Source organism: Phascolarctos cinereus, unplaced genomic scaffold (assembly GCF_003287225.1).
Source record: "Phascolarctos cinereus isolate Bilbo 61053 unplaced genomic scaffold, phaCin_HiC Scaffold_726;HRSCAF=1367, whole genome shotgun sequence".
Classification (NCBI taxonomy): domain Eukaryota; kingdom Metazoa; phylum Chordata; class Mammalia; order Diprotodontia; family Phascolarctidae; genus Phascolarctos; species Phascolarctos cinereus.
In genome coordinates this window covers 327,453,805-327,469,039 of record NW_027556098.1, presented here as the reverse complement: position 1 = coordinate 327,469,039, position 15,235 = coordinate 327,453,805, and the positions used below count along the sequence as shown (strand labels likewise).

At 38.3% G+C, this 15,235-nt stretch overlaps 1 protein-coding gene across 11 annotated transcripts in view; it reads left to right on the top strand.

The window, feature by feature from the left end:
• The window catches only part of DLG2 (discs large MAGUK scaffold protein 2), a 1,818,644-nt gene that overhangs the window by 1,621,058 nt on the left and 182,351 nt on the right, over positions 1-15,235 (top strand). The window lies entirely within an intron of this gene.

Sequence of the window (15,235 nt, the reverse complement as noted above, 5' to 3'; positions counted from 1 at the left end):
CTGTTTCCCAAGGTGATCAAGGAAAAAGAAAAAGAACTTCCATGTTCTAAAATATTTATAGCAGCTCTCTGTGGTGGCAAAGAACTGGAAATTGAGGGGAAGCCCAGCAGTTGGGGAATGGCTGAATAATTTGTGGTGTATGGTTGTGATAGAATACTACTGTGCTGTAAGAAATGATGAGCAGGTTAGTTTTAGAAAAACATGGAAAGACTTGCATAAAATAATGCAGAACCAAAAGAACATTATATACAGTAACAGCAATATTGTTTAAAGAGTAACTGTGAATGTTTAAGCTATTCTGAGTAACATGAATATTCAAATCAACTACCACCTATGCAGGAAAATGCTATCCACCTCCAGAGAAAGAACTAATATATGAATGTATTGTGTGGTTTTTCACACATACATGTATATAGTATATATGTACATAAAATATATATATATATATGTCTATATAAATATAGATATATCAAATTTTGCCTTCTTTAGTGTTGGGTTGGGAGGCAGACAGCTTGGGACTCAAAATGTAATAAAAACAAATAATTTTTAAAGGGAAAAAAATAAAATGGCTAATTGTATTGGTTCCTGAGGACCAGAGATGAAATGCACCACCCACCTCCTGCTAAAAAGGAGATAGATTCCAGATACAAAATGAGATGTCCTTTTTTGGACATGACTAATGTAGGGATTTACATCAATTGATTATGTTGTGAAGGTTTTTGCTTTTGGATGTTTTTTTTGTTTGTTTTGTCTTAAATTCAGAGAAAGTGGTAGAGAGAAAACAAAACTTGGTTCTTTTTTTGTTGGTTTTTTTTTTTTTAAAGAACAGCATCATTACCAAATTCCTCTTCTAGCCTTCTCAGGTTATACTTCTACCTCCTATCAGAAAGAACCATTTCCCCAATGCAGTCTTCCAGAACTCTCACCTACAACTTTTCCCCTAAGACCCTTCATTAGATCATAAGCTCATTCAGATTCATTTTTGTCTTTCCAGTACCCAACATTATGCCTTGTACATTGTTGGCATGTGACAAGAGTTTATTGATTTGTTTTGCAGTTATAATTGCCTTGAGAATGGTGTTGTACAGTTGAAAGAGAATTGAAGTAGGAAGCAGCAAACTTGGGTTTTAATAAAACCCACTTTGCCACTAAAATCTTCTGCAAACTTCTGCAAGTCACTTGTCTTTTCTCAGTTAACATTTCCTCATCTATTAAATGATGGAGTTAGTCTCTAGATAATGTTATAAAAAGGATGATTCTGTTCAAATAAGGACTGTTTTCCTGTTTAATTCTATTAAATCCTTACCTCCGATAGAGGGTTTGCTCCTTGACACATGGGCCTATATCATATCTAACTTTTTTTCTTCAGAACCGAGCATGATGCTTTGTGCAGAGTAGGTACTTAATGTTTGGGGAATTGAGAAGCTGAGCAGAAACTGCAGCTAAGGATCCCTGACCTCTGAGAAACATAATTTTATTTTTGGTGAGAATATTGAAATGGGGGTATAGCCTCATAATCTATAACATGAGACAGTTGGATTAGATGGTTTCTGAGATCCCTTCTAACTCTAGAGCTATTATCCTGTAATCCAGTGTTTTACTTTAAAAAAAAGTTTATTGTGAATTAGAAATTAACAAAATATGAACATTTCCCAAAAAAAGGGTCAGAAAAAAGGATCATACATAATGCTACATGAAACCATGAATCTGTCATACAGAGCTTGTTTTTCTCTAATTTATTTATTAAATTTTATGTGGTGGTACCAACACCACCATGTTTGTACCTGCCTCCCTTCTGAATTTCCTTCTACTCCCTCAGAAATATTTTTAAACATTCCATTAGTGCCTCTTGTTTGCTTGTTTGCTTGCTTACATCACTATTACTGCTGTCTCAACTCTCCCATTGCTCTCCTCTGTGGGCACACATAAAGTTCTCCCTTGTAACAAATAATGAAACCAAAAAAATTGTGTTGTATTGGCATGGTCTGAAAATGGATAACTAATTCTGTGCCTGCCATCCCTTATCTTTCTACTTCCAGGCAGGAGGTGTGCTCCATTGTTAAATTTCCGGACTTGTGACCAGTCAACTGAATTGATCAGAATTCTTAAGTCTTTCATAGTTGTTTTCCTTTACAGTGTTGAAGTCATCATAGAAATAGTTCTCTTGGTTTTGCTCATTTCACTCTGCATCATTTCAAATCAGTCTTCCCAGGTTTCTCTGAATCCATCCTTTTCATCAGTTTTTTTCAGCTCAAATAATATTCTGTTACATTCATATACCATAATTTGTTTAGTCTCAGTTGTTTGCTATATCAAAAAGCATGACGTATGCATGAATATATGTATTATGTGTGTGTTTTCTACATCTGTAAATATCTTACATATGTGTGTTTTGTGTACATATGTGTACATGTTTATATATATATATAATTATGTTTTTTGCTCAAATCAATTGAGGATCAAATGAGGCAATATTTGTAAAAATGCTTAGCACATTAGTGTCTGGTACATAGTAGGTGGCTTAGCAAATGCTTCTTCCTTTCCCTTTGTGCATATGAGTCCTCTTTCTTGGATTATGTATCTAATGGATTATAAGCGAAGAATAAGACCCTATGTTGGTTAAGAGGTATGTGCATAGTTTAGTAACTTTTAGGCTATAGTTTCAAATTCTGTTCCAGAATGGTTAGATCAATCAACAGCTTCTCTATTAGTTCATTAGTATGATTATCTCCCAAAGCCCATCAAACATTCATCATTTTCATTTTTCATACTCTTTAGCAAACCAATTTGTGTGAAGCAGAACTTCAGAATTGCTTTTACTTGCATTTTTCTTGTTAGTTATTTGGAGTGTTTTTTTTATGTGGTTGTTGAAAGCTTGGATTTCTCCCCAAGAGAACTGCCTGTTCATATCTTTTCTACCATTTATCTACTAGTAATAGTTCTTGTCCTTATATATTTGTATTGATTCCCCAAGTATCTTGGATAGCAGACACTTATTAGAGAAATTTTCTGCAAAGATTCCTCCCCATCTACCCACCTCCACCTCCAGGAAACCATTTCTCTTCTCATTCTAATTGCATCAATTTTAATTGTGCAAAAATGTTTCAATTCTACATAATTAGAATTTCTTCTCTTTCTTATAGTATTTCAATGGCACCACTCAGACTTTCCATCTGTTACTTTTCATTTTCATGTCCTCAATATTTTTACCCACTGAAAATCATTTCATATAGTGAGACTCAACGACTGGGTAGGAAGAGCTTGCCTCCAAAGGGGACCTGCATCTCTCCTTTTACTTAACCCCCTGTCCCCTCCCTTAGCCCTCGGAAGTCCCAGTACCTGTCTAGGTTGATGACTAGGAAATCCTACCCCTTTGCATGGGCTGCTTAACTGCCTATAAGGTTTAAATGAGATGGACATCAACAATTCCATTCCTTTTAATAAGTTGAAGAACCAGCAAGCCTTAGCATCTGCCCTGCCTCCGTAGTCCCCTCATGCTCTCTTTTTAACTACTTAAGTAACCCAAGGATTTCTGGGCCTTACCATCCACCTCATCCCTGAATTCCTGAGCCTTATAGGCCTTTCTGTCTGCCCTGCATCTGGATCTTCTTTTGTGTGTTGTCCCCTCCAATTAGTGTGTGAGCTCTTTGTGATCAGGGAGTATACAGCTTTTTCTATTTGTATCCCAGAACTTAGCACAATACTTTATACATAGTGTGTAATAAGAACTTTTTCAATCGTTCATTAATTCATTCATTACTAGTAACACACTGTAGACTCTATACATCAGTTATATGTCTTTATAGTGTTCTTTTTGTTATTTTGCCACTTTATGTGAAGTCTAGGCCCCTGTTTCCCAAGAAAATGAACCCTGACCCTTGCCCCAAACCATCTAATATAAATATCTCATCCTATGAATATAATCTCTCTGTGATATATTTAAAAAATAAACAAACCTGGCCATGGTTCTTTTCAGGCTTGAATGGTTCCATTGTTTTTCCTTCTCAGGACTGTTGTGAGAGTCAAATGAAATAACATACAAAAAGCACTTTTCAAACCCTGAAGAGATAATAGTAGTAGCAGTAGATATCATTATTGGCATTAATATTTCCGCTTTTGCTCCTTCCCACATAGAAGAGCCTACCTTGGGGACACAGTAAGTTCCTTGTCACCAGAGGTCTTTAAGCAAAGAGGCTAGAGTCAGGGGTGGGGAACCTGTGGCCTGAGGCCACATGTGGCCTTCTAGGTCCTCAAGTGCAGCCCTTTGACTAAATCCAAACTTAACAGAACAAATCCCCTTAATAAAAGGATTTGTTCTGTAAAACTTGGACTCTGTTAAAGGGCCACATCTAGGGTCAATTGTCTGGGAACATCCTCCTAACTCACATCCTGGATTCCATAATTGACTGAGATTTGCCATCTTTCTCACACTCATCCAGACCCACACAATCTAGAGAGTAGTACTGACATTTTAAAAACTTGAAAGTCATTCAATGGCCAAGTCACCCTGGAGGGGCCAAATCAGGTTTTCAGTATCAAAAACTGGAAACCAGCATAGTTGTCATTAGCCTAGTAACTGCTGTAGTTAATAAATGAGGGTTTTGATTGCATTTTCGTTAACCCTCGTGCTAAGTATAACTTAGAGATGATATGACTTACTGGAATGAGAACTGTATCCAACTTTACCCAAGGCATGAACAAGTGGGTTTGAGTGTCCAGAATTCTGACCACGTTACTGAGAGCAAAATTTGGCCTGAATCCACTCTGACAAGCCGTCAAACTTATAATTCTGTTGCTCATTATTTTGCAGTTAGTAATAACTTGCTTTACTTAATGAGGATAATAAAAAGAAAAAGCATATGGCTCAAATGTTATTGTCTGGTTTTTGCTTACTAATGATTTCAACATTAGAAAAAAAGGATTAAAAAGTTTTGCAGCTTCCATTTTTCAAAGCATATTCTTACAAACACGTTCTACAGCGAGATGCCTTATAGTGCAGTGTAAAGAATACTGGTTTGGACCTAGCTTCAAATTCTGCCTTTGATGTAGACTGTGTGACTGTAAGCAAGTCACCATACCATCCTAGGCCTCAGTTTCCTTAATTGTAAAATCAGGGCATTGGGCCAGATGGCTTCTGATGTCCCTTCTAGCACCTGTTTTAAGATCCTACGATCCTTCCACCTGGATTTGAATATTAGCTCTGTTGTTTATTAGCTTTATGATCTTGTACATGTTGCCTGACTTTCTGGGCTTCAGTTTTCTCACGCATAAAAAGAATGTGGTAGACTAGAGCAGAGGCCCTCCACTTTTTGTTTGTCAGAGGCCCCATTTAGATGGATAGAAAAGCCCATGAGCCCCTTCTCAATGTATGCTATGAAATATACAAGATTACAAGGGAAACCAATTATACAGGGTTACCCAAAAGCCATCTCTACAGTTTGAGACACCACATTCTGTTCAGTGATTTCTCTAGCTGATGGATGCTTCCTATATGTTGGCATACCCTGTATTGAGATAGAGTGATCAAAATGCAGGGTGTCCCAAAGGTCTCACTGCAGTTTTAAACTACTAAAACTTAAAGACTTTATGGATACTTCGTATTTAAAAAAAAAGTTCACGATCACAGGTTTAGAACCCTTGGATTAGACGATCTCTAAAGCCTTTTCCTAAGGCAGCCAGGTGGCACAGTGGATAGAGCACTGGGCCTGAAGTTAGGAAGACCTGAGTTCAAATCCAGCCTCAGGAATATACTAGATGTGTGACCCTGGGCAAGTCACTTAACATTGTTTGCCTCAGTTTCCTCATCTGTAAAATGAGCTGGAGAAGGAAATGGCAAATTACTCCAGTATCTTTGCCAAGAAAACCCCAAATGGGGTCACAGAGAGTCAGGCAAGAGTGAAACAACTGAACAACAGCAAACAACAAGGTCCCTTCCTGCTCTAAAGTCCTATGATCCCAACCATATATAAGAATGTCAGTGGTAAGGAAATAGGTTCTTTTTCTCCCTGGTTTTAAAATCAAATTGACGATTAGGATGATAGGACCTTAACTTTATTTTCTTCTGACTATAAAGGCTAAACAATTTTTCATGAAAAAGTTTCATATTTGGGATCCCACTGCTCTGAGGGCTCTTCCATCTGCCCTATTCTGCCACCTGGCACCAGAAATGCTTTTATGCCAGAATTCTCACTGTTAGCAGTCCTGTTGGGATACTGGAGGATGGGGGTAGGGAGGCAGATGGTGACCTAATGGAATATCTTGGGTGCAAGATCAAAGCTGTGTCACTTGCTGCTCTGTACCCTGTGAACTACCCAAAAAGACTAATTTACTGACTACTTATTGTGACAGAAGAGTAAGTTAGGGGTTAAAGTGATGATTGGTTCCAACTTGAGGTGTTTTCCATTAGAGGTTTTGTAGGATGTTTTTGGTGTGACAGAAGCTTCTGTTCTGGTCCCTATCATCTTTGATTTGACTCATTCCATAATCTGAATTGAAGTGGTTCATCATTGAATTAAAAACAAAAACAAAAGCCAAGGCTTCTGTAGAAATTCAGTCATCTTGTGTAATCATGTTATCAGCAGAATCCACTGTTTCGATTTGCCAGAGGTGGTAAATGGGGACAGGAGCATGACTCAAACACGGTATCAGGGAGAGAGTACTGAACATAGAGAGTCAGGACACCCAGATCTGAGATCTGTCTCCAGCCTAAAAGCTGTGTGACCTTGATTAAACTGTCTAACCTCTCTGAGCTTCAGTTTCTTCATGTAGAAAGTGGTGATTTTACTATCTTACTTCTTACCTTCCTTCCTACTTGCATTTCTCATGGAAGGAAAGTGCTTTGTTAACTGTAAAACACTATAAAAAATTTGAAGTTTTGGGGCAGGTAGGTGGCGCAGTGGATAAAGCATCAGCCCTGAAATCAGGAGGACCTGAGTTCAAATGTGGCCTCAGACCAAACACTTGACACTTACTGGCTGTGTGACCCTGGGCAAGTCACTTAACCTCAATTGCCTTAAAAAAAAATATGTGGCATTTTATTATTTTACCCATTCAAGAGCCCAGATTTTGTCCTTAAGGAATTGTAAAACATCATTTGTAAAATAGAGCCTTCCAAAGGGTCTGTTAGTTCCTTTTGCACTGTTATCATATGAAAGAAAGTTGAAATGTAATAAGGAAGAGAATGAGTGCATCTTATCTCCCAGAATTGGAGCTATCCATAAAAGGCATAGGCTGTGTCCTGAAGAAGGGAGTTTCCATCATTGGAGGTACCTTAGTGGAGGCTGGATGACTCTTAGTCAAGCGTGCTTTGATGGGATTCATGCTTCAGGGAGGGTTGAACTTGTTGGCATCTGAGTTCCCTTTCAATTTTAGGTCTCCGATTCTACTTATTTTCACATGGTCCTGTCAAAGTACTGTCCTTGAGTTTGAAAACATTAGATGTGTCTGCATTAAAATTTTACTTGAAAATAAATCAGATTTATAAATAAAATTTACTTGTAAATAAATCAGCTCTCCTGGGATCATGGGCTTTAGACCTGGAAGATTGCTGATCCAACCACCTCATTTTACAGATAAGGAAACTGAGACCCAGAGGAGGGATGTTTTCCTACAGATAATATGTAAATATGTATTTGTGATTTCATCAGTGGGAGGACCTCCCATGGTTGGAACTCCTTCCATTTTCAGATCTATAGATCTATGACTTAGGCAATAAGTCTGCAAATTGTCAGGCATAGAAATGGTAAATTAGATAAATGTTATGCAGATGGGAAGTCACTCTGAAGGTAAGTAGGAGAGGCAGGTTTTGAATTTAGGTCTTCTAGTTCTAAGTTCAGCTCTCTATGTCTGTGCCAGTCTCTCCCTCTCCCCCTTCCTCTTTCTTCTCCCTCTCTCTCTTCCCTTTTCTTATCCCCCCTTCTTCCCTCTCTCTATCACCCTGTTTCCCTTTCCTCCTCTCTCTCCTTAGCTGCTTCCCACCTCTCTCCCCCTCTGCTTTCCTTTTTCTCTCTCCTGTTTTCCTCCCTTCTCTCTTTCCTTACCTCTGTCTCCCCTCTCTATCTCTGTGTCTCTCTTCTTTCTCCTTCTCTCCCCTCTTTTCCTCTCCCCTCACCTTTCTCTACCTTTCCTTCACAAATTCTTTCTTTAAAATACCATATAACTCTCCTGAGTTGCTGTTTCTTCTTTCCCAGATGACCTTGATCTACCCTTTTCCAAAGTTACTAGTAAAAAATATTTAATGTCACCATCTGTTCTTATTGCTAAAAAGTCAAATTTTTATTATCTTCCCTTTGAGTTAAATTTTCCATGTCTTTTTCACTTTGTCCTTTTTGCCCTCCCCTAAATACACTTCTGAATCACCTCTGTCTTCTGCATTCAAAATGGGATGAGCCAAAAGAGTATAAAATCATTGTAATATCAGGCAATAAAACATAATTGGTGAGGTGAATGATTTTTTAAAAAATTCATGCATTCCAAAGCCAAACACCAATCAATGTTTATTGGATTATGTACTGTAATATATTATCTAAGCAGCCCTTCCCTACTGATAGCAAGAATTGACCGTTTGCTACATTTAAAGGTGTAGCACATTGATTCACTCAAAATTATTATTATTTTTTAAAAATTATTTTTCATATGCTTACCTTATTCAGAGTCCTGTGATCAGCCCTGGCCAGTACAAAGGTAAGGCCCTATCCCTGCCCACCTTCAAGAAACTCACAAATTTACATAACCAGCACTAGAGTGGTAGACTTGAAGTCAGGAAGACCTGACCCTGGGCAATTCACTTCACCTCTATCTGCATCAGTTTTCTCATCTGTAAAATAGGCATAAGAATGGCATCTCCCACCCAGGATTGCTGTGATAATCAAGTAAGATAATCTTTGTAAAGTGCTTTGTAAACCTTAAAAGCACTATGTACATGCCAGCTGTTATGGTCATCATTATTATCATTGGCTGATTGCATAAATAAATGAATATGTTTTGGTGGTAGTCCTAGATACTATGTAGAATGTTTAAAGAAATATATAATCTGTCTACTGTCACAACGAAGCAATATTGAGTCCTAAACAAGATCTCGGTTTTCCTCTGGACTCTATCAGTGCATTAAACTCTGACCTTGGGATTATTCTTTGACCAGGCTCAGCATGGTGGAGTATAAAGTATGCTAGCTTTATTATGAGAAGGCCTCCTTGCTTCTAATCCTCCCACAGATACTATGGAACCATAGGCAACTCATTTCAACTCAACAAGCCTCCATTTCCTCATTAGTAATATGGCAAAAATATACTCATAAGAAGTAGAATGACATAATGAATAGAAAATGTCCTTGAGTCAGAAAGACCTGGACTCTGGTCCTGCCTCTCAACCTCACTGGCTCTATAATCCTGGGCAAAGTCGCTTAGCTGCTTGAGGCCCCGGCAACTGTCCTAATACTTATGCTACCTATCTTGCATTGTGAGGAACAAATGAGATTATGTATATAAAGAGCTATATGAATGTCAGTAATTATTAGACTGGTTCTTAATTTAGTCTTTCAAAGCTACTGTACTGTAAAAGATCATAAATGTGTATTTTGTGTCTAAAGGTTAAATCACAATCAACTAAAACTCTTCAGTTTTAAGCTCCATGAAGGCAGAGACCATCTTTGTAGTTCCCTCTGTGCCTATCACTGCGCCCTGTGCATAAAAATTGCTTTCTACACTTTTGCTGAATTGAAATGAACTTAGTTGCATTACAAAAAACAGATAACAAATCCATGAGTGACGATTTATATTTGTATTGGAAGCCATTATCTCAAGCAAGACCCTACAAGGTCCTACAGGAAAGCAATGATAAAACTTACTGCTAGGAAATACAGGGAGGATGAAATTGAAACATGTGTAAAAATTCATGTATAGATTTATGATCATTAGTGGCTAAAGTTTTATCCTTCTGAAATAGGATTAAACTCCATGGAAGAAGTAAATTCACAATAGAATGATTTTTTGAGATTATTATTATTTTTTTATTGAGAGAGTTTATTTTATAACATAAACTCAGAACAGTATTTCTAATTTCACAGTAGTGATAGAAGCACCTTTAGTATTCTGGTGGGCAGGCTTCCATCAACTCCTACCGTTTTCATAAAGCCCTTTATAACCTGGTCTCTTCCTATGTTTCCAGTCTTCTTATACTTTACTTGCCTTGGCAATCCAGTTCACCATTCTGGACTGACCAGTGACACACAGACCCCCTTGTTATTCCTTTCACAAGATGCTCCATCTCCCAATTTGGAGTTTTTCACTGCCTGTCACCCATGCCTGGAGCATTTTCCCTCATTGCCTCTGCCTCCTAGCTTTCCTGGCTTCCTGAAGGAAATGGCTTGAAAGTCATAGCTAGAGTCTGACCTTCTGAAATAAACATTTCCCACTTCCCTTTAATCACAGTGCCTTTATTCTGAAATTATGGTTGTTCAGATGTTCAGTCGTGCTCAACTCTCTTTGACCCCCATTTGGGGTTTTCTTGGCAAAGATACTGGAATGGTTTTCCATTTTCTTCTCTACCTCATTTTACAGATAAGGAACTGAGGCAAATAAGATTAAGTGACTTGCCCAGGGTCACATGTCTAGAAAGTGTCTGAGGCCAAATTTGAATTCAGGAAGATGAATCTTCCTTACTCCAGGCCCAGCCTTCTATTCACTGCACCACCTAGCTACCCCTATTATGAGATTATCCCTGATTTATACTGTAAATACTTTGTACATAGCTGTTTGCATGTTATTTCTCCCATTAGACTGTGAGCTCCTTGAGAATAGAGATTGGGGTTTTTTGCCTTTCTTTGTATTCCCAGAATTTAGCACAGTGCCTGGCACGTACAGACTGACAAAGTAGGTGCTTAATAAATTCTAGTTGAGTGATTGACACATGAATCTCAAAGTGAGGGCGGGGGGAACACCACAACTCTGATTAGCAACAACCATTCACATCTATAAAAATAAGAGGGTTAGCTTAGTTTAATTCTAAGGGTCCTTTTAGCTCTAAATAATATAATCCAATGACTAACCTTCACACACACACACACACACAGATACACACACGCACACACACACACACCACACACACACCCATATTCATTTGTTGAAATGCCTCCATTCCTCCAAGGCCCAACTCCAGTGTTATTTCTCTATTTTTTTTAATGATTTTTTTCATAGAACAGTTAGATTGAAGGTTTGGGGTTGTTTTTCTCACTTAAAAGCTGTTCAGGGAATACTAGTGGGAATGTTTATAGCTTCATGGAGCTAATCTATTACCAAAATTTAACATTTCTACCTTTATAACTTCTTTCATGTACGCCCCCTTCTCTTCACTCACACAGTGTCACCTTAGATCAGGTCCTCATCATCTTTCATCTATTACAGTTATCACTATCACTATTCCAATAACCTTTAACTGATGTCCCTGATTCAGCTCTCTGCCCAAGTCATCAAGTCAAGTCAAGAAGTATGTATTAGGCTCTGGCTATGTGCCAGGCAGTCTGGTAAGGGCTAGGTATACAAAGAAGAGCAAAAGACAGCCTTTATTCTCAAGGAGCAAATAGTCTAACATTAATTCATCTTCCACGCATTGGCCAAGGTGATTTTTTTTTTGATTAGGCAATGGGGTTAAGTGACACACAGGTCACACAGCTAGTCAGTGTTATGTGTCTGAGGCCAGATTTGAACTCAGGGCCTCCTGAATCTAGGGCCGGTGCTCTATGCACTGTGCCACCACCAAGCTGATTTTTTTGACATGTAGGTTTGACCATGACATCTCCTTGCTCAATGGGCTTCAATAGAGTTCTGTCACCTCCAGGATCAGATATAAATTCCTCTATTTGGCATTCAAAGATCTTTATAATCAGACTCTTTTCTACCAGTCTTCTCACTGCTAATTCTCCTCTGTCTTCTAGGAGTAGTGACCTTCTTACACAGTTTTTGGAACTGCTTTCTCCATGTCCTTGCATTGGCTACCCACCACATATTGAATATTCTGTCTGCTCACTTCTACCTCTTGGTTCCCAAATTCTTTCAAAATTGAGCTCAAACCCAGTCTACTTCGGGAGTCCTTTCTTCAGACCTCTTTCCACCAAATACCTACTTGCTAATACCTTCTCTTCTCAGAATTCCTTCTATCTAGCCTCTATATAACTTGAGTACATCTACTAGTTTACATGTTAAATTCCTCATTAAAATGTAAGCTCCTTGAGGCTAGGGATGTCTTTGACTTTCTTTGTATCCCTACTACTTGGCACAACATCTAGCACATAGAAAGAGCCCAATAAACACTTGTGGATTTGGCATAAAGACATCAGGAATACTATTTAGCACTTTATTCTAATTACATCATATCGTGAATTCTAGATGAATTTAGTTTAAATTTTTTCTTTAGGGAACTAGATTTAGAGGCAGATCAGAGTTCAAAGCTTACCTCTGCCATTTACTAGCTACATGGCCATGTGTACGTTATTTAATCTCTCAATCTCTGAGTTTCAGCTTCCTCATCTGTAAAATCAGAATAATGATACTTTAATTACCTACATTGCTACTAACAACAGGATTGTTGCTAGGAAAATGTAGACCTTAAAAAGCTCTATGAATTTGAGTTATTATTAGGGTCTGCTGGTCTGGGTAAACGCATTGTGGCATAGTGAAAAAACCACCAGCCTGGACTCCTGCTCCTGCCACTTATAACCCTGAGTGAGTCACTTGGTCTTAGTTTTTTCCTCTATAAAATGGAAGATTTCTATGCTCTGTTTTGGCACTCATATTCTGTAAGGATGTAACTTCTAAGTAACAACAACAATAAAAACAACAGTAACAATAAAAGTGAAGAAAGTTTCCAGCATGTGTGGTGGACCCACTGTGGGCAACTTATGGGAAGACATGGAAAAGAATCATTCTAGAGTGGCAGGCATGGATGGATTGCTATCTGCATCATTGTAGGGAATGTACACATCAAGAAAAATATAAAACCATTTGAGTATTTCTGCACATAGGTTAAAATATGGCTATTTTTTTTTCAAAACTATCATTTCATTACTATGAGGAACTTTTGGGATGGAAACTTCCTACTCTGTCAGAGGCAGGATTTAAACCTGTATCTTTCAGTCTCTAAAGCTGGTTCTTTCACTTATAAACTGTTGTATCTGATACATTGGTTCTCAGACTAGGAATTTCTTTACCTCTTAAAGATTACTGACAGGTTTTCAGAATGCTTCAAATCACACAACCTTGGCTTAGGGAGAGAACTCAAGATATTCTTGTCCAATCTATACTATCCATGAACAGGAATTCCCTCTATAATTTTCCTCCAAAGCAGCCACCTAACCAACATGAAGACCTCCAGGAAGGAGAAGCACAGCCCATCTAGCACAGTCATTCTATTTTGAGACAGTTTTTATTGTTAGCATTTTTTTCCTTGTATCAAATCATAATTTTCCTCTTTGTAGCTCGTTTCCATTGTTACTAGTTCTGCCTTTTGGGACCAAACAGAGCAAGTCTAATCTCACACAATAGCCCTCTAAACACTAAACATGTTCCATCTAAATCTCTTCTCCAGACCATGTTCATTCAAGTACAGTCTTAGCTGGATTCCAATTAGTGACTTTTAGACAGGCTCTCAGCATTAGAAGCCCTCTATCAGGGGCTATAAATGCCAGCTATTATTGTTGGTGCTGTTGTCATCACACCATCACACAAAATACTTCTAGATGCCAATGTCAAGGAGGAGTATTGGACAATTGATCTAACTAATGACAGCACAGTGCCTGGGACACAACAGGGGCTTAATAAGTATTCATTGTCTTATTGACTGGTGAGAGCTTTTCTTATGCCTACCCTGTCATTCAACAAATATTTATTAAACATCTGCTACATGCCAACCCTTGTGCCAGGTGCTGGAGTATATGAGATAAAAATGAAATTGTCCCTGCTCTCATGGAGCTTACATTCTGTTGGGGGAAAATATCTTATTGTGAGTAGGATGGGCTCAAAGAGAATAAATAGATTGGGCAGTTGTACAAGATTACACTGACCATGTGTTACCATCTACATATTTACCTGGTTTTCCTCAAGACCACTGACTCACAATTTAATCAGTCAATTGAGAAACATTTATCAGGTGCCTACTGTGTGCCAGGAATTGTGCTAAGTGTTGGGATACAAAGAAGCAAAAAATAGTCCCTGACCTCAAGGAGTTCACATTCTAATGAGAAGAGGCAAAATATAAATAGGGAAATATAGGAAACATACAAAGTTTATGCAAGATAACCTTAGAGAGGGAGATGTCAGCAGTTGGGGAGCATAGAAAGGCCTCCTTCAGAAGGTGGTGTTTGAGTTGAGTCTTAAAAGAAGCCAGAGATTCCAACAGGTAGAGGTGAGGAAGAAGAACATTCCAGGTATGGAAACTGGTGATGAATTATTCTCTGTGCAGAACAGTGAGAGGGCCAGAGTAGCTGAAATGCAGAGTAGGAAGAGGGTAGGAAAGTGTAAGAAGACTAGAAAGGTAAGAAAAATATTATAAAGAGCTTTATGTTTTCAACAGAAGAATTTTTGCTGATTGTTGAGACAACAGGGAGCCAGTGAATTTTGGGGAGTGGACATAGTCTGATCAGAACATCAGGAAAATTGATTTGGCAGCTATGTGGACTATAAATTGGAATGGGGAGAGACTTGAGGCAAGGAAACCAAACACAAAGCTATTCCAGTAGTCCAGATAAGAGGAGAGGAAGAGCTGAACTAGGACATGAGTGGAGAGAATGGAAGGCATACAAGAGCTGTCATGAAGATAGAAAGGACAAGACTTAATAACTAATTGAACATGTACAACTAATGGATATGAAACATTTAAATCTACATTGCACAAACATTTTTATCAAGGGTCCTGGGGATCATGGTTCTTTGTGTACATTTGAAAATCATTGGCCTGTGTCCAATACATTTGAAGAGGACATCTGATTTAATTTTTACAAGATTTCTAGGAGGTAATCGGCACAGGCGTTAAGATGGTTTGTTTTACAGTTGGAGAGAATGAGACCCAGGGGGGTTAAGGACATGCCCAAAATCACACAACAAATTAATATCAAAGTTGAATAGGAACAGAAATCCTCTCTACAATCTTTCTATAAAATAGCTGCCTAACTAACTGGAAGACCTCCAGTGGAGGAGAAACATACTGCGTTGTAGGACAGTCCATTCTTGTTGGACAGCTCTCATAT